At 42.5% G+C, this 25,230-nt stretch overlaps 1 long non-coding RNA gene across 1 annotated transcript; it reads right to left on the bottom strand.

Moving 5' to 3' along the window:
• Positions 1 to 17,545: 17,545 nt before the first annotated feature.
• On the bottom strand, positions 17,546 to 22,809 carry LOC139756787 (uncharacterized). The gene is made up of 2 exons (XR_011714435.1): positions 22,663 to 22,809; positions 17,546 to 18,289 (listed from the first exon to the last, which is right to left on the bottom strand). It is a non-coding gene; the product is annotated as an uncharacterized lncRNA (long non-coding RNA).
• Positions 22,810 to 25,230: the final 2,421 nt, after the last annotated feature.

Here is a 25,230-nt window from a genome sequence, read left to right as displayed (position 1 = left end):
GAGAAGATACTGAGCACAGTAAATGTAAGGCTGAGGACAGTATAGTTGACAGGACAGTATGGGTTACACTGAGGACAGTATAGGAGACACTGAGTACGGTATAGTAGACACTGAAGACGGTAGAGGGACACTGAGGACAGTAAAGGTAAGGCTGAGGACAGTATAGTACACACTTAGGACAGTATGGGCTACACTAAGGGCAGTACAGAAGACACTGAGGACAGTATAGGAGACACTGACGACAGTGTACCAGACGCTGAGGAAGGTATAGGTTACACTGAGTACAGTACAGGAGACACTGAGGACAGTGTACCAGACGCTGAGGACGATATAGGTTACACTGAGGACAATATATGAGACACTGAGGACAGTATAAGAGACACTGAGGACGGTATAGGTTACACTGAGGACAGTATAGGTTTCACTGAGGACAGAGCAGGAGACACTGAGGGCAGTATAAGAGACGCTGAGAACGGTATTTGTTATACTGAGAACAGTGTAGGAGACACTGAGGACAGTATAGGAGACACTGAGGACAGTATAGGAGACGCTGAGGACGGTATGGGTTACACTGAGGACGGTGCAGGAGACACTGAGGACAGTGTAGGAGACACTAAGGATAGTATAGGTTACACTGAGTACAGTATAAGAGACGCTGAGGACGGTATATGTTACACTGAGGACAGTGCAGGAGACACTGATGACAAACAGGAGACACTGAGGACGCTATATACTACACTGAGGACAGTATTGGAGACACTGAGAACAGCATAGGAGACACTGAGGACAGTATAGGAAACACTGATACGGTATAGGTTTCACTGAGGACAATATAGGAGACGCTAAGGACGGTATTGGTTACGCTGAGGATAGTATAGGAGACGCTGAGGACGTTATAGGTTACACTGAGGACAGTATAGGAGACGCTGAGGACGGTATAGGACACGCTGAGGACGGTATAGGTTACATTGAGGACAGTGCAATCACACCGAGGACAGTATAGGAGACACTGAGGACGCTATAGGTTACACTGAGGACAGTATTAGAGACACTGAGGACAGTATAGGAGACACTGAGGACACTGAGGACGATGTAGGTTACACTGAGGGCAGTATAGGAGATGCTGATGACGGTATAGGTTACATTGAGGACAGTATAGGAGAAGCTGGGGACAGTATAGGTTACAGTGAGGACAGTATAGGTTACACTGAGGACAATATAGGAGATACTGAGGACAGTATATGAGACACTGAGGACGCTATAGGATACACTGAGGACAGTATAGGAGACACTGAGGACGGTATAGGAGACACTAAGGACGGTATAGGTTACTCTGAGGACAGTATAGGAGACACTGAGGACGGTATGGGTTACACTGAGGACAGTGCAGGAGACACTGAGGACAATATAGGAGACGCTCAGGACGGTATAAGTTACACTGAGGACAGTATAAGAGACACTGAGGACAGTGCAGGAGACGCTGAGGACAGTATAGGAGACGCTCAGGACGGTATAAGTTACACAGAGGACAGTATAAGAGACACTGAGGACAGTTTAGTAGACACTGAGGAGGGTAGAATTCTTCGACTGCTGCCCGCGGCGGTGTGTTGTGATGGTGTATGCAGCTGAGAACAGGTACAGACCGCAGCACCAGGGGCTCCGCCGTTGGCAAAGGCCACGTTAATACTGCCAACCTTCCTCCAGGTCTGCTTGTCCGTCCTCCAGGTCTGCTTTCATTATCCACCGTTCTCTTTCCTGTTTTTGCTTACTGAACCAATGGGGATCCAGGTATCTGTTTTCCTGGTTTTCGCAGGTCTCTGTTTACCTGGTGGGCGCCATCAGTAATTATTTTTTCTTTCTTACTTGATCGCCGTTTTCAGAGTTATTGAGGTTGCGCCAAAGAAATACGAAGAGGGGCCACATTCGTTCCATCCGCTGCCAGATCCACTCCCAGATATCTAAAACACTTTACTTCCTCCAGTTTTTCTCCATTCAAACTTACCTCCCAATTGACTTGACCCTCAACCCTACTTTACCTAATAACCTTGCTCTTATTCACATTTACTCTTAACTTTCTTCTTTCACACACTTTACCAAACTCAGTCACCAGCTTCTGCAGTTTCTTACATGAATCAGTCACCAGCGCTGTATCATCAGCGAACAACAACTGACTCACTTCCCAAGCTCTCTCATCCCCAACAGACTTCATACTTGCCCCTCTTTCCAAAACTCTTGCATTCACCTCCGTAACAACCCCATCTATAAACAAATTAAACAACCATGGAGACATTACACACCCCTGCCGCAAATCTACATTCACTGAGAACCAATCACTTTCCTCTCTTCCTACACGTACACATGCCTTACATCCTCGATAAAAACTTTTCATTGCAACTAACAACTTGCCTCCCACACCATATATTCTTAATACCTTCCACAGAGCATCTTTATCAACACTATCATATGCCTTCTCCAGATCCATAAATGCTACATACAAATCCATATGCTTTTCTAAGTATTTCTCACATACATTCTTCAAAGCAAACACCTGATCCAAACATCTTCTACCACTTCTGAAACCACACTGCTCTTCCCCAATCTGATGCTTTGTACATGCCTTCACCCTCTCAATCATTACCCTCCCATATAATTTGCCAGGAATTCTCAACAAAATTTTACCTCTGTAATTTGAGCACTCACTCTTATCCCCTTTGCCTTTGTACAATGGCACTATGCACGCATTCCGCCAATCCTCAGGGACCTCACCATGAAGCAAACATACATTAAATAACCATACCAACCAGTCAAAAAAAGATATTTACATATATATATATATATATATATATATATATATATATATATATATATATATATATATATATATATATATATATATATATATATTTATTTATTTATTTATTTAGTTATTTATTTTGCTTTGTCGCTCTCCCGCGTTAGCGAGGTAGCGCAAGGAAACAGACGAAAGAATGGCCCAACCCGCCCACCTACACATGTATATACATACACGTCCACACACGCAAATATACATAACTATACATCTCAATGTACACATATATATACACACACAGACATATACATATATACACATGTACATAATTCATACTGTCTGCCTTTATTTGTTCCCATCGCCACCTCGCCACACATGGAATAACATCCCCCTCCCCCCTCATGTGTGCGAGGTAGCGCTAGGAAAAGACACCAAAGGCCCCATTCGTTCACACTTAGTCTCTAGCTGTCATGTAATAATGCACCGAAACCACAGCTCCCTTTCCACATCCAGGCCCCACACAACTTTCCATGGTTCACCCCAGACGCTTCACATGCCCTGGTTCAATCCATTGACAGCACATCGACCCCGGTATACCACATCGTTCCAATTCACTCTATTCCGTGCACGCCTTTCACCCTCCTGCATGTTCAGGCCCCGATCACTCAAAATCTTTTTCACTCCATCTTTCCACCTCCAATTTGGTCTCCCACTTCTCCACGTCCGACACATATATCCTCTTGGTCAATCTTTCCTCACTCATTCTCTCCATGTGACCAAACCATTTCAAAACACCCTCTTCTGCTCTCTCAACCACGCTCTTTTTATTGCCACACATCTCTCTTACCCTTGCATTACTTACTCGATCAAACCACCTCACACCACATATTGTCCTCAAACATCTCATTTCCAGCACATCCACCCTCCTGTGCACAACTCTATCCATAGCCCACGCCTCGCAACCATAAAACATTGTTGGAACCACTATTCCTTCAAACATACCCATTTTTGCTTTCCGAGATAATTTTCTCGACTTCCAATCATTCTTCAAGGCTCCCACAATTTTCGCCCCCTCCCCCACCCTATGATTCACTTCCGCTTCTATGGTTCCATCCGTTGCCAGATCCACTTCCAGATATGTAAAACACTTTACTTCCTCCAGTTTTTCTCCATTCAGACTTACCTCCCAATTGACTTGACCCTCAACCCTACTGTACCTAATAACCTTGCTCTTATTCACATTTACTCTTAACTTTCTTCTTTCACACACTTTACCAAACTCAGTCACAAGCTTCTGCAGTTTCTCACATGAATCAGCCACCAGCGCTGTATCATCAGCGAACAACAACTGACTCACTTCCCAAGCTCTCTCATCTACAACAGACTGCATACTTGCCCCTCTTTCCAAAACTCTTGCCATTCACCTCCGTAACAACCCCATCCATAAACAAATTAAACAACCATGGAGACATCACACACCCCTGCCGCAAACCTACATTCACTGAGAACCAATCACTTTCCTCTCTTCCGACACGTACACATGCCTCACATCCTCGATAAAAACGTTTCACTGCTTCTAACAACTTGCGTCCCACATCATATATTCTTAATACCTTCCACAGAGCATCTCTATCATCTCTATCATATGCCTTCTCCAGATCCATAAATGCTACATACAAATCCATTTGTTTTTCTAAGTATTTCTCACATACATTCTTCAAAGCAAACACCTGATCCACACATCCTCTACCACTTCTGAAACCACACTGCTCTTCCCCAATCTGATGCTCTGTACATGCCTTCACCCTCTCAATCAATACCCTCCCATATAATTTACCAGGAATACTCAACAAACTTATACCTCTGTAATTTGAGCACTCACTCTTATCCCCTTTGCCTTTGTACAATGGCACTATGCACGCATTCCGCCAATCCTCAGGCACCTCACCATGAATCATACATACATTAAATAACCTTACCAATCAGTCAACAATACAGCCACCCCCTTTTTTAATAAATTCCACTGCAATACCATCCAAACCTGCGGCCTTGCCGGCTTTCATCTTCCGTAAAGCTTTTACTACCTCTTCTCTATTTACCAAATCATTTTCCCTAACCCTCTCACTTTGCACACCACCTCGACCAAAACACCCTATATCTGCCACTCTATCATCAAACACATTCAACAAACCTTCAAAATACTCACTCCATCTCCTCACATCACCACTACTTGTTATCACCTCCCCATTAGCCCCCTTCACTGAAGTTCCCATTTGCTCCCTTGTCTTACGCACTTTATTTACCTCCTTCCAAAACATCTTTTTATTCTCCCTGAAATTTAATGATACTCACTCACCCCAACTCTCTCATTTGCCATCTTTTTCACCTGTTGCACCTGTCTCTTGACCTCCTGCCTCTTTCTTTTATACCTCTCCCACTCATTTGCATTTTTTCCCTGCAAAAATCGTCCAAATGCCTGTCTCTTCTCTTTCACTAATAATCTTACTTCATCATCCCACCACTCACCACCTTTTCTAATCAACCCACCTCCCACTCTTCTCATGCCACAAGCATCTTTTGCGCAATCCATCACTGCTTCCCTAAATACATCCCATTCCTCCCCGACCCCCCTTACCTCCTTTGTTCTCACTTTTTTCCATTCTGTACTCAGTCTTTCCTGGTACTTCCTCACACAAGTCTCCATCCCAAGCTCACTTACTCTCACCACTCTCTTCACCCCAACATTCTCTCTTCTTTTCTGAAAACCCCCACAAATCTTCACCTTCGCCTCCACAAGATAATGATCAGACATCCCTCCAGTTGCACCTCTCAGCACATTAACATCCAAAAGTCTCTCTTTCGTGCGGGTATCAATTAACACGTAATCCAATAACGCTCTCTGGCTATCTCTCCTACTTACATACGTATACTTATGTATATCTCGCTTTTTACACCAGGTATTCCCAATCACCAGTACTTTTTCAGCACATAAATCTACAAGCTCTTCACCATTTTCATTTACAACACTGAACACTCCATGTATACCAATTATTCCATCAACTGCCACATTACTCACCTTTGCATTCAAATCATCCATCGCTATAACCCGGTCTCGTGCGTCAAAACCACTAACACACTCATCAGCTGCTCCCAAAACACTTGCCTCTCATGATCTTTCTTCTTATGCCCAGGTGCATATGCACCAATAATCACCCATCTCTCTCCATCAACTTTCAGTTTTACCCATATCAATCTAGAATTTACTTTCTTACACTATGACATACTCCCACAACTCCTGATTCAGGAGTAGTGCTACTCCTTCCCTTGCTCTTATCCTCTCACTAACCCCTGACTTTACTCCCAAAACATTCCCAAACCACTCTTCCCCTTTACCCTTGAACTTCGTTTCACTCAGAGCCAAAACATCCAGGTTCCTTTCCTCAAACATACTACCTATCTCTCGTTTTTTCTCATCTTGGTTACATCCACACACATTTAGACACCCCAATCAGAGCCTTCGAGGAGGATGAGCACTCCTCGCGTGACTCCTTCTTCTGTTTCCACTTTTAGAAAGTTAAAATACATGGAGGGGAGGCTTTCTGGCCCCCCTGCTCCCGTCCCGTTTAGTCGCCTTCTACGACACGTGAGGAATGCGTGGGAAGTATTCTTTCTCCCCTATCCCCAGGGATATAATATATATATATATATATATATATATATATATATATATATATATATATATATATATATATATATATATATATATATATATATATATAAATAAAAAGATGTTGTGGAAGGAGGTAAATAAAGTGCGTAAGACAAGGGAGCAAACGGGAACTTCAGTGAAGGGCGCAAATGGGGAGGTGATAACAAGTAGTGGTGATGTGAGAAGGAGATGGAGTGAGTATTTTGAAGGTTTGTTGAATGTGTTTGATGATTGAGTGGCAGATATAGGGTGTTTTGGTCGAGGTGGTGTGCAAAGTGAGAGGCTTAGGAAAAATGATTTTTTAAACAGAGAAGAGGTAGTAAAAGCTTTGCGGAAGATGAAAGCCGGCAAGGCAGCAGGTTTGGATGGTATTGCAGTGGAATTTTTTAAAAAAGGGGGTGACTGTATCAATGAGTGGTTGGTAAGGTTATTTAATGTATGTATGACTCATGGTGAGGTGCCTGAGGACTGGCGGAATGCGTGCATAGTGCCATTGTACAAAGGCAAAGGGGATAAGAGTGAGTGCTCAAATTACAGAGGTATAAGTTTGTTGAGTATTCCTGGTAGATTATATGGGAGGGTATTGATTGAGAGGGTGAAGGCATGTACAGAGCATCAGATTGGGGAAGAGCAGTGTGGTTTCAGAAGTGGTAGAGGATGTGTGGATCAGGTGTTTGCTTTGAAGAATGTATGTGAGAAATACTTAGAAAAGCAAATGGATTTGTATGTAGCATTTATGGATCTGGAGAAGGCATATGATAGAGTTGATAGAGATGCTCTGTGGAAGGTATTAAGAATATATGGTGTGGGAGGCAAGTTGTTAGAAGCAGTGAAAAGTTTTTATCGAGGATGTAAGGCATGTGTACGTGTAGGAAGAGAGGAAAGTGATTGGTTCTCAGTGAATGTAGGTTTGCGGCAGGGGTGTGTGATGTCTCCATGGTTGTTTAATTTGTTTATGGATGGGGTTGTTAGGGAGGTGAATGCAAGAGTTTTGGAAAGAGGGGCAAATATGAAGTCTGTTGTGGATGAGAGAGCTTGGGAAGTGAGTCAGTTGTTGTTCGCTGATGATACAGCGCTGGTGGCTGATTCATGTGAGAAACTGCAGAAGCTGGTGACTGAGTTTGGTAAAGTGTGTGAAAGAAGAAAGTTAAGAGTAAATGTGAATAAGAGCAAGGTAGTTAGGTACAGTAGGGTTGAGGGTCAAGTCAATTGGAAGGTAAGTCTGAATGGAGAAAAACTGGAGGAAGTAAAGTGTTTTAGATATCTGGGAGTGGATCTGGCAGCGGATGGAACCATTGAAGCGGAAGTGGATCATAGGGTGGGGGAGGGGGCGAAAATCCTGGGAGCCTTGAAGAATGTGTGGAAGTCGAGAACATTATCTCGGAAAGCAAAAATGGGTATGTTTGAAGGAATAGTGGTTCCAACAATGTTGTATGGTTGCGAGGCGTGGGCTATGGATAGAGTTGTGCGCAGGAGGATGGATGTGCTGGAAATGAGATGTTTGAGGACAATGTGTGGTGTGAGGTGGTTTGATCGAGTAAGTAACGTAAGGGTAAGAGAGATGTGTGGAAATAAAAAGAGCGTGGTTGAGAGAGCAGAAGAGGGTGTTTTGAAATGGTTTGGTCACATGGAGAGAGTGAGTGACGGAAAGATTGACCAAGAGGATATATGTGTCGGAGGTTGAGGGAACGAGGAGAAGTGGGAGACCAAATTGGAGGTGGAAAGATGGAGTGAAAAAGATTTTGAGTGATCGGGGCCTGAACATGCAGGAGGGTGAAAGGAGGGCAAGGAATAGAGTGAATTGGATCGATGTGGTATACCGGGGCTGACGTGCTGTCAGTGGATTGAATCAGGGCATGTGAAGCGTCTGGGGTAAACCATGGAAAGCTGTGTAGGTATGTATATTTGCGTGTGTGGACGTATGTATATACATGTGTATGGGGGTGGGTTGGGCCATTTCTTTCGTCTGTTTCCTTGCGTTACCTCGCAAACGCGGGAGACAGCGGCAAAAAGAAAAAAAAAAAAAAAAAAAAATATATATATATATATATATATATATATATATATATATATATATATATATATATATATATTATATCCCTGGGGATAGGGGATTAAGAATACTTCCCACGTATTCCCTGCGTGTCGTAGAAGGCGACTAAAAGGGGAGGGAGCGGGGGGCTGGATATCCTCCCCTCTCGTTTTTTTTTTTAAATTTTCCAAAAGAAGGAACAGAGGGGGCCAGTTGAGGATATTCCAAAAAAGGCCCAGTCCTCTGTTCTTAGCGCTACCTCGCTAACGCGGGAAATGGCGAATAGTTTAAAAGAAAGAAAGAAAGAATATATATATATATATATATATATATATATATATATATATATATATATATATATATATATATATATATATATATATATATATTTACCTATATATATTTGTAACGAAGGTTAGGTCTGGCTGCTCCTGTATAACGAAGGTCAGGTCTCTTTGGTCATGTATAACGAAGGTAAGTTGTGCATATGTTCGTCTGTCACCAGAACATCCGGGTACTTGCTCGTGACAAGCATTATACAGAGGAATTTTCATTATTTGCTACACACGTAGTGGGCACTACGGGTACACATTAGATATGTTAACAATGGATGATATCATTAAGAGATACTATAACTCTAGACCACTTGTTAATCATACTCATTACATTTTCTTTTTCCACTCATTACATTTTCTTTTTCCTCTGGTGCATCCTAGAAATAACTCAGTGGAACACGAGAGAAATTCAATCCAAGGACCTATGATGTCATATCTCCAGAGGAACAAGTCCTTGCGTTGGGAAGAAAGCAGGAAGAAAATTCCAGCAGTAGAGCGAGCTGGTACCTGCCCATGCCTGGTACTCCGCTGTTGCTATATATACACAAACTACGTCACAGTAAGACAGGATACTAGTAAGGAAAACGACGTGATAAAATGCTTTATGTTTGCCCGTTGTCTGCTTTACCTAGTCTCGGGGAGGCAGAGAGGTTGCTCAATGCATCTGCATGATTTCAAATATGAAATACAGAATGGAAAACAATGTTTTTGGAAATGACCTCCACACGCCCCTCAGCGAGCCCCGAGGCCTTAGTGATGCTGTCTGCTGGGCTGGTGGCTCTCACTGAGAGAAGGAATGTCGGTGATTGGGTGGGGTTGAGAGGTGTGAGGTAGGTGGATGGAGGGGTTGAGAGGTGGGAGGTTGATAGGTAGAAGAGGCTGAAAGTTGGAAGATCGGTGGGTGGCACGGGTTGAGAGGTGGGAGGTTGGTAGGTGGGAGCTATTGAGAGGGGGCGGGGGGGAAGTCGGTGGTTGGAAGGGCTGAAAGGCAAGAGGCTGGTGGCAGGAGGGGTTGAGCGGTGGGAGGTTCATAGGTGAAAGTGATTCAGAGGTGGGAGGTCCTCTCACCAACGCCTGAGTTTACTCCCAAGACATTCCCAAGCCACTCTTCCCCTTTACCCTTGAGCTTCGTTTCACTCAGAACCAAAACATCCAGGTTCCTTTCCTCAAACATACTACCTATCTCTCCTTTTTCTCATCTTGGCTATATCCACACACATTTAGACACCCCAATCTGAGCCTGCGAGGAGGATGATTACTCCCCGCGAGACTCCTTCTGTTTCCCCTTTTAAAAAGTTAATGCATATATATATATATATATATATATATATATATATATATATATATATATATATATATATATATATATATATATATATATATATCTATATATATATATATATATATATATATATATATATATATATATATATATATATATATATATATATATATATATATATATATATATATATATATATATATATATATATTTTATTTATTTTGCTTTGTCGCTGTCTCCCGCGTTAGCGAGGTAGCACAAGGAAACAGACGAAAGAATGGCCCAACCCGTCCACATACACATGTATATACATACATGTCCACCCATGCACAATATACATACCTATACATCTCAATGTACAAATATATATACACACACAGACATATACATATATATATATATTTTTTTTTATTTTTCATTTGCTTTGTCGCTGTCTCCCGCGTTTACGAGGTAGCGCAAGAAAACAGACGAAAGAAATGGCACAACCCACCCCCATACACAATGTACACACACACACGCCCACACACGCAAATATACATACCTATACATCTCAATGTACACATATATAAACACAAACAGACATATACATATATACCCATGCACACAATTCACACTGTCTGCCCCTATTCATTCCCATCGCCACCTCGCCACACATGGAATACCATCTCCCTCCCCCCTCATGTGTGCGAGGTAGCACTAGGAAAAGACAACAAAGGCCCCATTCGTTCACACTCAGTCTCCAGCTGTCACGCAATAATGCCCGAAACCACAGCTCCCTTTCCACATCCAGGCCCCACACAACTTTCCATGGTTTACCCCAGACGCTTCACATGCCCTGGTTCAATCCATTGACAGCACGTCGACCCCGGTATACCACATCGTTCCAATTCACTCTATTCCTTGCACGCCTTTCACCCTCCTGCATGTGCAGGCCCCGCTCACTCAAAATCTTTTCACTCCATCTTTCCACCTCCAATTTGGTCTCCCACTTCTCCTCGTTCCCTCCACCTCTGACACATATATCCTCTCTGTCAATCTTTCCTCACTCATTCTCTCCATGTGACCAAACCATTTCAAAACACCCTCTTCTGCTCTCTCAACCACGCTCTTTTTATTTCCACACATCTCTCTTACCCTTACGTTACTTACTCGATCAAACCACCTCACACCACATATTGTCCTCAGACATCTCATTTCCAGCACATCCACCCTCCTGCGCACAACTCTATCCTTAGCCCACGCCTCGCAACCATACAACATTGTTGGAACCACTATTCCTTCAAACATACCCATATTTGCTTTCCGAGATAATTTTCTCGACTTCCAAACATTCTTCAAGGTTCCCAGGATTTTTGCCCCCTCCCCCACCCTATGATTCACTTCCGCTTCCATGGTTCCATCCGCTGCCAGATCCACTCCCAGATATGTAAAACACTTCACTTCCTCCAGTTTTTCTCCATTCAAACTTACCTCACAATTGAATTGACCCTCAACCCTACTGTACCTAATAACATTGCTCTTATTCACATTTACTCTTAACTTTCTTCTTTCACACACTTTACCAAACTCAGTCACCAGCTTCTGCAGTTTCTCACATGAATCAGCCACCAGCGCTGTATCATCAGCGAACAACAACTGACTCACTTCCCAAGCTCTCTCATCCCCAACAGACTGCATACTTACCCCTCTTTCCAAAACTCTTGCATTGTGGGAGCCTTGAAGAATGTTTGGAAGTCGAGAATATTATCTCGGAAAGCAAAAATGGGTATGTTTGAAGGAATAGTGGTTCCAACAATGTTGTATGGTTGCGAGGCGTGGGCTATGGATAGAGTTGTGCGCAGGAGGGTGGATGTGCTGGAAATGAGATGTTTGAGGACAATATGTGGTGTGAGGTGGTTTGATCGAGTAAGTAATGTAAGGGTGAGAGAGATGTGTGGAAATAAAAAGAGTGTGGTTGAGAGAGCAGAAAAGGGTGTTTTGAAATGGTTTGGTCACATGGAGAGAATGAGTGAGGAAAGATTGACCAAGAGGATATATGTGTCAGAGGTGGAGGGAACGAGGAGAAGTGGGAGACCAAATTGGAGGTGGAAAGATGGAGTGAATAAGATTTTGAGTGATCGGCGCCTGAACATGCAGGAGGATGAAAGGCGTGCAAGGAATAGAGTAAATTGGAACGATGTGGTATACCGGGGTCGACGTGCTGTGAATGGATTGAACCAGGGCATGTGAAGCGTCTGGGGTAAACCATGGAAAGTTGTGTGGGGCCTGAATGTGGAAAGGGAGCTGTGGTTTCGTTGCATTATTACATGACAGCTAGAGACTGAGTGTGGACGAATGGGGCCTTTGGTGTCTTTTCCTAGCGCTACCTCGCACACATGAGGGGGGAGGGGGTTGTTATTCCATGTGTGGCGAGGTGGCGATGGGAACAAATAAAGGCAGACAGTATGAATTATTTACATGTGTATATATGTATATGTCTGTGTGTGTGTATATATGTATATGTCTGTGTGTGTGTATATATGTGTACATTGAGATGTATAGTTATGTATATTTGCGTGTGTGGACGTGTATGTATATACATGTGTATGTGGGCGGGTTGGGCCATTCTTTCGTCTGTTTCCTTGCGCTACCTCGCTAACGCGGGAGACAGCGACAAAGCAAAATAAATAATATATATATATATATATATATAGAATTAACACGATAAACAAAGCGATTATGTTGTCATATTTGAACCAAAGGTGGTGCATTTACATATGGGTTAGCTTAAGTGGTTTGGTGGGCCTTTGTTGTTTGGTGATGTGTCGTTTTTGGGCTTATGTTGGGCTTATGATCATTGGTCGGCCTACGTGGGCCTCTGTGACTTGGTGGGTTTGGGGCTGTAGGTCTATCATCCTTCCGTCAAATGAGCCACTGAATAATGCTGAACTCCACTGGAAAGAGAAGTTCCTGGATGATGATAACAGCCTCGCAGAAGTGGCTGTTCACTCGAGTAATAACCACAAGCAGGTAGTTCGGGAATACGATACAGTGAGTTCAGTTATGTGCTCATGATACTAAGGCATTTGAGGACTGGTTGTAGTCTAAGTCTTTCAGGGAAGGCAAAGGTTTAAGGAGAGAACTTACGGTTAATAATGTTTTTCTCTCTAGGATGGCAACATTTTCCTATTGCTGTTTGTAGCATACTTCTTGAATTTCGTTTACATTTTGATATCTTTCTGCATCTTTGCTTAATTATTCTAATTTCTATTTATATTTTCCTGTTTTCCAGTAACTTCTTTTTTCCTTTTTGGAAAAATTCAGACAAAACTGATGATCACCCTCCCATTAACTTACTATGCACTTATCTGAATGTGATGAAGGAACGAAGTATGGATTATCTAAAACCATGACAAGTTCTATGTGCGTAGACAGGCTATATATAATCATACTTTAAAAAGATTCTCTTGAAATGAATTAGAGTTTTTCAAAACTTGTATTTACTGTAAAATATCGATAGAAAAATGTACGCAATATCTTGCGGTTACAGCGTAATTTGCTTCTCTGTAACTCTGAATAGCACACTAGATGATTTACATAATCTAGAAATATTACTATGCAGCTGATTATCCAAATGGAGTAAATACTAACTGTGTATGTAAAACGACTTTTCGAATGACGGTATATAAATCGCACCTGTTAAATGCCAAGAAACAATTTTGAAGGAGCCTACCCAAGTAAATTCTCTTAACTTCGTTTTCTTTGTTATCAATTCGTTTCATTTTTTATGTTATAAGAAGGTTAACCCTTCCACCTTACATGATACTGATTCCACTCTGGCTCCACACTCAGAGTCGGATTAGCATTCGGCATTTTGGACATTTTTCCTTGGTCCCTCCCGTTCAGGTGTCCCCTACAAAAATCAGCCTCATTTCAATAAACGAATATATATATAGGAGCCTCAGGGCTGAGAGTCAGATGGAGTAATGGTACAAGTCTGGAGAATGGCTTTTCAATTAGTAGATAGTAAGGTCCATAGAAGGATTTTCCGTGTCTTCTCCATCCGCAGTCCTAACTTGAATAGCAGGCGCCATATCCTCTGGTGAAGACCATCCGGTGCCCAGGTCAATACAGTAATTAGACGTAAGTATGAGCTTCAGGCCACCAGCTAATACGCGCATTTTCGCTTCGTAAAATTTTGGTCTTATCAATATCGGCAAGTTATCATTTCCCTAACTTGACTGTTTTTCTGCCTGTCTCTCCTGATTGTCATCAACTTTTTGATGAACATAACGCAGGTATTTAAGGAACGATCTTTTCTAAATTGGTCAGGGTTATGAATCTTAGTATCATAGCCTAACCCATGTAATAATAATACGATAAAAGCTTCTCATTGGTATACAGAGGAGGTGAGATATTCACACAACCATGACACCAGGTGACTGTGCACTCGCTACTTGGGGCTGCGTGTAGGTCTCAGCTTACGGGACTGAGGTATTGATCCTTCCCGTACATTCCTGAAGGGAGTGAAGGTAGACTCGAGTCCATACTTGCCGACAAAGAAAGAAAACGAGTTTAAAAACAAACACGATCGTGAGGTAACCGATGCGGTTGCAGTAGACAATGATTACATTCCTCAAACATCACTGCCAAATGTGATGACTGAAGAAGCTCAGAACAACAACCGAACACAGTGTAGAAAAAAAGTCGGAGAGAACTTGTCATTGATGGTGTCCGATTGCAGAGGTGTGAGTGATGTTCTTCAAGTTGGAGTTGATGAAGAAACATCTTAGGTCTACCATGGGATATTCATGACATTATCAACCACGAACAAGATATTCAGGACTCCCTGAATACCGATGATATTCTCTTACCGTCTGCAAGTACAGTGATGAAATACAAGAAGAATTCTCAATGTAACTTCACCTCTAGGAAGATCACAGTAAGTTATCATTCTTGGACGAAAAATTAATACGCTATTCTCCTCTACTCAGTAGTTGCTTTCTTTTCTTCATATGTACTGTATTGAATTTAGAAATGGACATATTTTCGTATGGAAAGGATTTTATGAATATACTCATACTCTAAACATCTTATCTCAGCCTCAGAACATGAGGAGGTGGGATTCCTGCAAAATATTTAGCCTGGGTCCAGCACATGCTTGCTCGGGTTGAATCTAAACTCGCGTTGTAGTCTTAACTAGACCTGATGAAGATGGCGTGGGGAGGAAGGGGGGGTGGGAGGATTGGGGTCGCTGACCCGGGACCTGGGGTCCGTTTAAGGGCCTGAGATCCGTCAAGGAGCCCAGGATTCGTCTTGGGACCCAAACTTCAGTTACTCTTCTATCATTTACAAATCTCACTTAATTCTGTTTCAAATATTAGAGGAAACTCTTGTGCTCACTTAATCATCCTTACATGATGCACTGTATGTTTTTGCTGTAGTTTTGTAAGCTTGTCGCTGTCCTGATGTCGGATCTTCCCGCTGACTTCTGAGAGAGAGAGAGAGAGAGAGAGAGAGAGAGAGAGAGAGAGAGAGAGAGAGAGAGAGAGAGAGAGAGAGTTACACAGATACACAGACCACACAGACTCAAGGTCCAAGCGAGGTGGTCTGACCGTAACGCTAACAAACAACAACAAATAAGCTCCTTGTAAGAAGATGAAGAAAAGGATAGCAAAACAAAGGCTCCCTCCCCACCCTCCACTCCCTCCGGCACACTCCGGCAGGAAGACAGGTAGAACAAATACCTTGCAGGATTAACAAGCCTGAAAGAAATCCTTATAGGAAAGTCGTAAGGTAGAATGAACATGAATATGTCATGCATCCCTTCACCGACGACATGCATCCCATCACCGACGACATGCATCCCATCACCGACGACATGCATCCCATCACCGACGACATGCATCCCTTCACCGACGACATGCATCCCATCACCGACGACATGCATCCCTTCACTTTATGTTAAAAAGGCATTTGTAAGGATAAACTTGACCCCCAGCCTCTTGACTTACCATGTCTGTATTATTACAGATGTTGAAGAATGAGACAGTAGTTCTCAATTACTCCCTCAGTGCAGTTGACATGTTGGTATGATACTGCAACATGGCCAGGAAGAGACCAGTAGTTCAGAAGGTAGCATGATACACCACTGCGTTATGACGACTGATTGAATGCATTATTCAGTACTGGAGAGTGACAAGTGATGATCAGGCCTAATTTTAGATATAGTAAGAGTGTTGCTCTGAACAACATTTTCTGGGAGCTTATTCCTCGCATCAACAATGTTGCTGGTAAGAATTATATTTCTTAGAGTCCAGATTAACTCGGTGACCACTAAGTTCTGATCCATTTAACCTCGTTGGTAATGCTGGTGTTACCGTTAGAAAATGTGCAATATCAACGTTGTTGAATCCTTTATTCATCTTGAAACATCATTAATTTGCCCCGGAGGCGCCTGTTGCTTAGGAAGAACAGGTTTAATTCTCGCAGTCTTTCCTCATGCGGTTTGTTATACAAGGAGGGAATCAACTTAGTTGCTCTTCGCTGAACTGCTTCCAATCCAAGAATGTCTTTACTTAAGCAGGGTGCCCAAAATGGCGCTGCATATTCGAGGTGTGGTCTTACTAGACTTTGGTATAGTGGCAACATCACATCCTTGCTTTTGTATGTAAAGTTTCTATTTATAAATCCTCACATCCTATTTGCCTTTTTGGCAGCTTCTTTGTAATGCTGGGAGAATTTGATGTTACTGGAGACAGTAACTAGGGGTGTCCTTTATGTTGTGCCCCTTCAGTTCGTAATCAGTTTTTTTGCTTAGGTTTCCGACTTGTATCAGCTGACATTTATTAACATTAAATTCATTTGCCATCTACAAAACCATTCAGCGATTTCATCTCGATCCTCTTTTAAATTTTAGCCTATCTTCTTCAGTAAATATGGCACTGGCGATCTTTGTATCATTTGCAAACTTGGACACCTAGTTATTCAACCTTACGTCAATATTCATGTCGACTCTGCGTCCTGTTACATAACCAGGCTTTTATCCAATTCCCTATCCCTAAAGCTCGGACTCTCTCTCTTGAAATGCACATCGGAGATTCCACTGTTTTTTCTAACAGTTATTACCTTTGCCAGACCTGTCACACAGCTGCTCTCGTCTGATGTTTGCTAGGTCACACACACACACACACACACACACACACCGCCCACCTTAGCTACCCTTACCAGTAGAGAAGCTTTAATATAATGGCACCTGCCAGACCATCGTGCTTCCGTCTCCTTAAAACAGCCCCGTTTTTTGTCCTTCCTGATAGCCACACCTCGCACATCTTGCTGTGTGAAGGTTATCACGGGTCAGAGTAATGAACACATACCGTATGGCACTAGGTGGGACAGGGAGGGGATAATCAAACATATGTATGGTGCAGTTACGACTCACGAAGACTGGACTATAACTTTATTGAGAAAACTCTACAAAAAGGCTAATTCTCTAAAGTATTGCTTGAAACATAGGATGGGATTCTCTTCTACGATTATAATGTGTTTCTGAGACTGATAGATTCGGTACCATGATATCAACATCATTCTCTCCTTAACTGTCTTGAAATCAAAATCAAAATCCAATTATCAGTCACAATAGATTTTGATGTTATTTTCAGTGATATAGTTACATCGTCCTTACCAAATCTTAAATTTGTCATATTCTTATGAAAACATTAATCATTCACATTTTTGATATAGTATCGTAACTTCTGAATTCTTTAATGATTTGATTACAGATAAGCTAGATGTCTCAGGTAGTCTCGTAAGGAAAGTCAGTCATTTACGTCGTGTATCCATCCAGTGATCAGAATCGCTTGGCAACAACAACAATTCAGGCCTTTGTTGACGGTGACCTGGAGGGTAGGCCATGTACACGGTGACCACCAGCCTTATCCATACGGGTGGAGGAGCCGTGGACACGAGGCTGCTGCGCCCTGATGGATCATGGTTGCTCGTGTGGGTTCTTTCCTCTAGCCAACTTATCCTCCAGCGCAGCGATCAGGTCGGGGAATTCCTCGCGGTCGTTCTCGTTACAGCCCCTGACTCGTTTACATGATCCGTGGATGTTGGTTTGACACACAGGGCAGACCAAGGGTGCACTGCCAGACTGCTGCTGCTGCTGTTGAATAGTCAAACTCACATCTTAGACTCCGTAAAGGCTTAGTTATTATCATCTTATCGAACAGTGACACACACACACACACACACACACACACACACACACTGCTGAAGGAGGAGTCATACGAGTGTCAGTAAGCGAGTCCCAGGCTAATGTGGGTAAAAATGAAAATGGATCGCGAGAGTTGGAGGATAGCAGAGGAGAGCGAGTGAGGAGGTACAGAAAGTGTGCGTCATTAGTGCTGATGAAAGCAATCCAGTATTAGTGATGAGTGATTTGAATGTGTGAGTGGCTAATGTGGCAATTAACGGTATAATTAGGAGGCATGGTGTACCCTGTATTGGGAATAAAAATGATGCTGAGTTATATGCTAAGAAAAAGGAAATTGTTGATCGGGAATACCTGGTATGAAAAGAGAGAAATACGTAAGTATACGAGGGTGAATAGGAAAGATGTTGAGGAGGCGTTATTGTACAACACACTAAGTGACAGGTGTCGAGAGGAGAGACTCAGTGATGTATGTTCACAGAGGCAGCTGGTGGCATGTCCGATCATCAGCTGGTGGACGCGAGGATGAAAGTTTGTAAAGGCTATGGGAGAAAAGATGATATTATTGGGAAAAGGGTAGTGAACGTGAGTGAGTCTGGAAGAGAGGCTTGTGAGAAACGATACAGTGAAAAGATTGGGTGTAAAATGACAAAACGCCAGAGTAAATGATGTTAGAGGAGTAGTTGGGGAATGGAAGGTGTTTATGGAAGCACAGCTTACATGCGCAAGAGAAGTGTATGGCATGCAGAAAGTGGAAAGGAAACAAATGAGAAAAGGTAGCGGGTGATGGGATGAGAAAGTTAAGTCGCTAGTAGCAGAGAAAAGAGATGTCTGTGCGATATTTGGTGATAAGAAGTGCACAAGAGAAAGCGGCAAGAGGTCAAGTGAAAGCAGCAGGGCTGGAAAAGAGGGCAAACGAGGTTTGAGGTGAGAGAGTTTTAGGAAACATCTAAGGTGATAAGACAATGTTTTTGAGGATAATAGTGCCAATAAAGGAACAAATGGGATCATAGGTGAAGGAGGCAAAGTTATAACAGGTAGAAATGAGTTGAAAAGAAAATGGAATGAATATTTGGAAGGTTTCTTAGGTGTGTTTGATGATAGGGTGGCAGATGTGGGATGTTTTGGACGTGGAGATGTGCGAAGAGAGAGAGAGAGAGAGAGAGAGAGAGAGAGAGAGAGAGAGAGAGAGAGAGAGAGAGAGAGAGAGAGAGAGAGAGAGAGAGAGAGAGAGAGAGAGAGAGAGAGAGAGAGAGAGAGAGAGAGAGAGAGAGAGAGAGAGAGAGAGCATAACCATTTCAAGCTATCCCTTCCCGTCTTCTACCTCATCTTCTAGCCACCCTATTACAGAAGCTGCAATCTGGCAAGGAGTCAGACACTTACCAGGGAATCAGAGAAGCAACATCAAAATATGTGAAAGATGATGATAACAAAACTGATAACGATGACGGTATGGCAACAGATATCAAGGACGCGTGGAAAGCACTGCTCCAGATGACGCCAGAAGAAGACATAAACTATAACCAAGATCACGAGAAAGACAACCGACTGGTTGAGTGGGAGCAGAGAGAGAGAGAGAACCATCCCACACCAGACCATAGACTCAGCCTGATGGTCCCCTAACAACTGCTTCACAATGGCAACTGACCTGCCGGAACTTGGTACACACATCAGAAAACCAAGAACTCAGCCAAGGGGGAAAAAAAGGTGAATATATAAGAGATAGATCATGGACTTCCGTGGTGTAATGGTTAGCGTTCCTAACCTTGAAGCACTCAAGGGCCTCCCAGGGTCGAGCGCATAGGTTCGAATCCTAGTAGCGGCATTCGGTCCACAGTCAACTCAGCCATTCATACACCCCTAGGGGTTGGTCGATAACATAGGTAGCTGGCTCAGGCTAGGGTATGTATATATATCGTTAATGGGATGGTATTGATTAAGGCCTCAGTTGCCCGTGCCGTCTTAGCTAACATAAAAGAAAATGCTTCCGCTAAAAGGAATCCAGTACCTTCTTAACATCTACAGTGTTATGCTATGCAGAAGATACTTACCTTATTGACTCAAAGAGCCCGGAGTAACAAGGGAACTAAAACCAGGAATGCCAGAAACGGACCCTAAGAACTACCGTCCCATATCTCTCTTGTGGGTACCAGTAAAGGTCTTTGAAGGAGTTATAAACCTAAGGTTCACTGGACGCCTTGTAAACAACAACACTATGCTCCAAATCAACGCGGCTTCCGGAGAGGCAAAAGCACGATATCAACAATTGTGACAAAGATAGAAATTTTCATTTCCTGAAGACATGGAATAGATCGTACAGTTATGCAAAGAGACATAAACAAAGCTCTTGACAGTGTGGACCAAGGATACTACAACTAAGCATACCAGAGATCACATAAAGACATACCTGTAAATCGAGAAGTCAACCCACCGCAGAAATCATCATCAACTCTACGGCGTCACTCCAATTTCCTCTACTAAGTGGAGTCCTCCAGGAGCAGCGTCACCAACACTATTTATAACTTACACAGCAAGATTACCCCCCCCCCCCCTCCAACCGGTGCCGTGAGCACAGGCATTTCCTTTGCCGATGGTGCCACTTACATAGTAGCCTCGAACAACTCACTCCCAGAACATATTTGTTCAGTACAGCCAGAGGCAACCAGACGAGATAAACTCGAAAAGGAGTGGGAGATAAAGTCAAACATGTCCTAATGTAATGTTGTTGGGCCAGGAAGAATATAACTCGACAACATAACCACAGAAGGTAACATGACAGCGCATAAGAAGAGCATCAGAACCCTGGGTCACACACAAGGACAAGCCGCCTTGAACCAGTCTGTACAGATTCTGGCACCTTCCAGAGTACCAAAATCTCCATCGAGTCAAAGCCATGATAATACCTGGCTTAACTGATGCCAACGTTCCTCGCCATCAAATCTTGCATGCTGAGGTAACAGAGGACACAAAATAATGCTCTACGATTCGTCATGAATAAAAAATACCCTAATGCTGAAAACAAAAACACGAGCGAATATAAATTAAACCAGTCGGCTCACCTCTGAGAGAAGCAGCCTAGAAAATATGGCAGAGACTTGAAGGCAACGACGATACAGACTACAGACAGCACAACCCTGGAACATCCTTAGTTCCTTGGAAGCCTGAGAGCACGCAGGGAGGCTCCAGCCATCCATCGATGTACACAATGAACATCGTTTAGCTTAGCTTAGCGAACCTCCTTTAGAAAAGCAAAGATACAACACAAGCACAGACTACACACACACGCACGAACACACACACACACACACACACACACACACACACACACACACACACTCACACACACCCACACACAATGAAGCACTAAAACAAGCTTCAAGACAGTCACCCACTCGCACCATCACCTGGACACACTTCAATCTTCTCTTCACATTTCAGACAATTCCTTCCACCTGGCCAACTTTTTCTACCTCTCCCCTAACCAGTTTGAAGAGAGAGAGAGAGAGAGAGAGAGAGAGAGAGAGAGAGAGAGAGAGAGAGAGAGAGAGAGAGAGAGAGAGAGAGAGAGAGAGAGAGAGAGAGAGAGAGAGAGAGAGAGAGAGAGAGAGAGAGAGAGAGGTTATTTCACAACTAAAACTAGAAATCATCACAACTCCCTCCTTTTGTACATTCTCTGTCTTACCCCGGCTTTCCTACCTATCTCTTCCCTCATTCGTTCTCCTGTTTCATATCACTCCACTTTCCTATCTTGTTTCATATCACTCTTCCTTTCCTGCTTCAAATAACTCTCCTTCCTCCTCAACATCACTCTCCCTCCTGTTCCGCATTATCCTTCCTCTTCTCTTCCACATGACTCTCTCTCTCCTGTTCCACATGACTCTCCCTACTCTTTCTTTCCAGCTCCCTTCCTGCTCTACATCCTTCTCCCTCGTCCTTCTGTTCCACATCAGCCTCTCTTTCTTCCCTCTTCCACACCGCTTCACCTCTATTGTTCCAAATCTTCCTCCCTCTTCCACATCACCCTACCACGCCCTTTCCTGTTCTGTATTACTCTCCCTCTTCCTCTCCTGCTCCTCATCACTCAACCTTACCTTTCCTGATCCACATCTATTTCCCTCCTCTTCCTCTTGTTTTATATCACCCTCCTTCCTCTTCTATATCACACCCTCTTCCGTTTCACATCACTCCTTTTTACTGTTCTGTCTCACATTATTTCCATCCTCTTCCTTGTTAGTCCCTTTCCGTCCTCTGTTCCACATCACCCCTTCCAGCTTCTGTTCCACATCCCTTCTCTACTCCTGTTCCACATGATAACTTTCACCTACCTCACTCGGGGCCGCTAGAGCAAGGCCGACTAGCAGGAGACAGAGCAGCAGTATCTTCATCTTGTGGGTTGCTGGGGTGATGGTCGACTAAGTGATGGAACTTTTCTCCGCAGTGCTCACTTGTGGACTGCTCACAATGGACTCAGTGCAGTCCTGTCAGTGTCATGCATTTATATGCCCTTGGACTCCCTGCTTCTGGTGTTCGATTCCCTGTACTCAGGAGATGTCTTAAAGAAAACGTAATATTCCTATATTATGATTAAGTTGCATGTATATTCTCCTACCCTTCATCCGTTAATGTCAAAGAACAATTTATTGACATAATTTATATGTATGTTTAGATGATTATTTGAGTTCATGTTATTCAATATTTTCTTACATAGTTACGAACAACGTTTCCTTTTTCTTATTCGACGAAGTCAAGAGCGTCCGCGAGCTTAGAGACAAAGGCTAACGTTAACCCCTCCCTCCACCTGGTGTGTGATGTCATGGGTCGTATTACTCAAGTCGATGACCTCACTTACCGCGCACTCAGAACACCATGATTAAGACCGACGAGAGAGAGAGAGAGAGAGAGAGAGAGAGAGAGAGAGAGAGAGAGAGAGAGAGAGAGAGAGAGAGAGAGAGAGAGAGAGAGAGAGAGAGAGAGAGAGAGAGAGAGAGAGAGAGAGAGAGATTATACAGATCGTGGAACATTGTCAACGAACCTAAAACAAATGTTGATCGCACGTAAGTTAGACGAGAGGCGACCCTGTGTGTGTGTGTGTGGAGAGAGACGGTTATGTAGCCGCACACAAACCTTGACTTTCGAGCGAGCAGTACAGTTTGATATATATATATATAAACAATGCCACAAGTATATATATATTTATATATATATATATATATATATATATATATATATATATATATATATATATACATATATATATATATATATATATATATATATATATATATATATATATATATATATATATATATATATATATATATATATATATATATATATGACAAAGAGGATATATGTGTCGTAGGTGGAGGGAACGAGAAGTGGGAGACCAAATTAGAGGTGGAAAGATGGAGTGAAAAAGATTTTGTGTGATCGGGGCCTGAATATGCAGGAGGGTGAAAGGAGGGCAAGGAATAGAGTGAATTGGATCGATGTAGTATACCGGGGTTGGCGTGCTGTCAGTGGGTTGAATCAGGGCATGTGAAGCGTCTGGGGTAAACCATGGAAAGCTGTGTAGGTATGTATATTTGCGTGTGTGGACGTATGTATATACATGTGTATGGGGGTGGGTTGGGCCATTTCTTTCGTCTGTTTCCTTGCGGTACCTCGCAAACGTGGGAGACAGCGGCAAAAAAAAAAAAAAAAAAAATATATATATATATATATATATATATATATATATATATATATATATATATATATATATATATATATATATATATATATATATATATATACATATATATATTCCTTATCCCTGGGGATAGGGGATTAAGAATACTTCCCACGTATTCCCTGCGTGTCGTAGAAGGCGACTAAAAGGGGAGGGAGCGGGGGGCTGGAAATCCTCCCCTCTCTTTTTTTTTTTTTTAATTTTCCAAAAGAAGGAACAGAGGGGGCCAGGTGAGGATATTCCAAAAAAGGCCCAGTCCTCTGTTCTTAACGCTACCTCGCTAACGCGGGAAATGGCTAAGAGTTTAAAAGAAGAAAAAAAAGATATATTCCTATGAGTCCACGGGAAAAATGAAACACGAAAAGTTCCCAAGTGCACTTTCGTGTAATAATCACATCATCAGGGGAGACACAAGAGAGGAATATAACAGTCAGTTGATATACATCGAAGAGACGAAGCTATGACGCCATTTGGTAAACATGTGATTGTCCAAAACATACAACGAGCGTTCATAAACTTATCATTTTACAAATCTTATCAACAATAAAGTTATCTAATTTGTACAGACCATCACTAATATTAAGATTATAATTCTTTGTGTATTTGATAATAGAAGATTCAATGATATTTCTCTTGGTAACAGAGTTAGAGTTAACAACTGAGATGGCGTTACTCCAGTCAATACAATGATCATAGTTTTTAATATGATTAAACAAAGCATTTGATTCTTGTCCCGTTCTTATACTATATTTATGTTGCTTAAGTCTAACAGAAAGATCCTTACCAGTCTGACCAACATAAAATTTATCACAGTTTCCACAAGGAACTTTATAGATGCAACCAAGAGAATTTTCTGGTGAATTCCTGATTAAGATATTCTTTATAGTATTATTGTTGCTAAAGGCAAAATTTACATTAAAGGATTTGAGCAACATGGGAAGCAAAGTGAAATCATCATTAAAAGGGAGAACTAAAAGATCCTTGGTGTCAATGGGAGGTTTGGGCTCAACTCATTAAAATGATTTCTTTGCTAACTTAAGGGATTTATCAATGAAAGATCTAGGGTACTTTAACTTAGATCCAATAGAATATATCTTCTCAAACTCATCATCAATAAACTCTGGACTGCAAATACGTAATGCCCTTAGGAACATAGATTGAA

Source organism: Panulirus ornatus, chromosome 2 (assembly GCF_036320965.1).
Source record: "Panulirus ornatus isolate Po-2019 chromosome 2, ASM3632096v1, whole genome shotgun sequence".
Lineage (NCBI taxonomy): Eukaryota > Metazoa > Arthropoda > Malacostraca > Decapoda > Palinuridae > Panulirus > Panulirus ornatus.
This window is presented reverse-complemented; position numbering and strand designations above follow the sequence as displayed.